At 41.3% G+C, this 2,844-nt stretch overlaps 1 pseudogene; it reads left to right on the top strand.

Moving 5' to 3' along the window:
• Window positions 1-1,634: 1,634 nt before the first annotated feature.
• Window positions 1,635-2,375, top strand: LOC126931650 (ribosome biogenesis protein NSA2 homolog; annotated as a pseudogene).
• Window positions 2,376-2,844: the final 469 nt, after the last annotated feature.

Below are 2,844 nucleotides of genomic sequence, written 5' to 3'. Positions count from 1 at the left end.
CGACCAGCCAGGGCAACATAGCGAGACACTGTCTCTATAAGAAACAGAAACAAAAAAAAGTTAAGGAATAACACTGTAGACCTGAATGTGAATTGGAAATATCACTGTCAAGTCATGAAATGTTTTTACCTTCAAAATATATTCTCTAGTTCTGTTCACTAAAATAGCCCCCAAATATTGACCAGTCTACCAAGTAACATAGGGCATCCCTAGAGCCCAGCTTGTGGTAAAGAAATTACACTTTTCACTAAAAGAAAACCAGAGCTTCTTGGATAAATGACTGATTCCAGATCTGTGACAAAAAAAGTACAAAGTAGGCTGGGCACAGTGGCTCATGCTTATAATCCCAGCACTTTGGAAGGCCAAGGCAGGAGGATCACTTAAGTCAGGAGTTCGAGACCAGCGTTGCCAACGTGGTGAAACCCTGTCTCTACGAAAAATACAAAAATTAGCTGGGCTTGGTGGTGTGCACCTGTAGTCCCAGCTACCCAGGAGGTTGAGGCAGGAGAATCGCTTAAAGCCAGGAGGCAGAGGCTGCAGTGAGCCGAGATTGTGCCATTGTACTTCAGCCTGGGTGACAGAGCGAGACTATCTCAAACAAAACAAAACAAAACAAAAACCCCAAAAACCAAAAAACAAACAACAAAAAGTATAAACTTAGCCTAGAACATTTTGTAATACCAGATAGCAAGGACTCTGTCAACTACTAGAGTAATTTCAAAATGACTCAGGAATCAACTTGAAGAGATTCCTAGTGGCCACAAGTCAGGCAATTTTAGCTTCAATAAGGACAAGAATTGGAATGAACTGAAACACATCGAATATATTTACATTTGTGAATTCATAGTAATAAAACAATTGGTTTCCTTTGAAAGATAACAATTCATTATTTCAAAAAATGGATAAAGAAAAGGAATTGGGCATTATCCTGACTTTCCTGTATATACTATACTATGGGTAATCACTGGCAGATGAGGGAGGCTAGGTGTGGTGGCTCACAACTGTAATCTTAACTCTTTGGAAGGCTGAGGTGGGAGGATTGCTTGAGCTCAGAGTTTGAGACCAGCCTGGGCAGCATAGGGAGACCCCATCTCTATAAAAAAATAAAAATAACTGGATATAGTGGTGTGCACCTACCTGTATGTAGTCCCAGCTACTTGGGAGGCCAAGGGGAGAGGATCACATGAGCTTATGAGTCTGAGGTTATAGTGAGCTATGATTGTGTTCCTGCAGTCCAGCCTGGGCAACAGAGGGAGACACTGTCTCTCTCTCTCTCTCTCTTTTTTTTTTCTTTTTTCTTTTCTTTTTTTCCTTTTCTTTTTGAGACAGAGTCTTGTTCTGTCACCCAGGCTGGAGTGCAGTGGTGCTGTCTGGGCTCACAGCAACCTCCACCTCCAGGGTTCAAGCGATTCTCCTGCCTCAGCCTCCCAAGTAGGTAGGATTACAGGTGTGAGCCACCACACCCAGCTGTTTTATTTATGTATATTTTGTTTTAAAATAAAAAGTAGAAACAAAACCAATAATGCTTTCTTGTCCCGGCCTGCGCAACGTGGGCTCGTGGGTCTCTGAGACACGAAAGTTGAAAGCGTTTTCGCACCCCAGGGGCTGCTCCTGGCGGCTCTGTGGCCATCACCATGCCACAGAACGAATATATTGAATTACACTGTAAACACTATGGATACCGTTTGGATTACCATGAGAAAAAGAGAAAGAAGGAAATTCGAGAGGCTCATGACCGTTCAAAGAAGACAAAGACAATGATTGGTCTGAAGGCTAAGCTTTACCATAAACAGCACCATGCTGAGAAAATACAAATGAACAAGATGATCAAGATGCATGAAAAGAGAAACACTGAACAAAAGAATGATGAAAAGACTCCACAGGGAGCAGGACCTGCCTGTCTGCTGGACAGAGAGGGACAATCTCGAGCTAAAGTACTTTCCAATAGGATTAAACAGAAACGAAAAGAGAAGGCGGGAAAATGGGAAGTCCCTCTGCCTAAAGTACGTGCCCAGGGAAAAACAGAAGTATTAAAAGTTATTCGAACAGGAAAGAGAAAGAAAGCAGCATGAAAGAGGATGGTTACTAAAGTCTGCTTTGTTGGAGATGGCTTTACAAGAAAGCCACCTAAATATGAAAGATTCATCAGGGCAATGGGCTTGCGTTTCAAGAAAGCCCATGTAACACATCCTGAACTGAAAGCCACCTTTTGCCTACCAATACTTGGTGTAAAGAAGAACTCCTCGTCCCCACTGTATACAACTTTGGGTGTTATTACCAAAGGTACTGTCATTGAGGTAAATGCGAGTGAATTGGGCCTTGTGATGGAAGGAGGATGGATGCATAAATGCAGTCTTAAAATGATGGATGCATAAATGCAGTCTTACTGATTTGACAGCAATTTTATATATAATTATTGAGGACTACACACCAATTGAAAAAACTGCCATTACTGTGATGTTTCTGAATACTACCAAACAGCCATATATGTCTGCAATGCAGAGATTTATTAAATTGTAAACATTAAAAAAAATTTTTTTTAACCCAATAATGATAACACATAGAACAGACCAGAGCCCTCCCACAAAGCTAGCCAAACCCAACACAGATCAGACAGGCTTCAATTAATCCAAACTGTGAACATGAAATAAATGCTTATTGTTTTTTACACCTAAGCTCTGGGATGGTTTGTTACACAGCACTGTTGTGGCTTTTGCTATCTAATACAGTTGCAGTTCAACACCTATATCAAACCTTGTCTAATTTCACTATTGAATGTGGAAAAGACCAGATACTCGTTTCCCTAGCCTACCCAGCAGTTAATGATGACCACAAGACTCAGTA

This window comes from Macaca thibetana, chromosome 11 (genome assembly GCF_024542745.1).
Source record: "Macaca thibetana thibetana isolate TM-01 chromosome 11, ASM2454274v1, whole genome shotgun sequence".
Taxonomy (NCBI): domain Eukaryota; kingdom Metazoa; phylum Chordata; class Mammalia; order Primates; family Cercopithecidae; genus Macaca; species Macaca thibetana.
The sequence above is the reverse complement of the archived record's forward strand: the minus strand, read 5'-3'. Positions and strand labels throughout refer to the sequence as shown.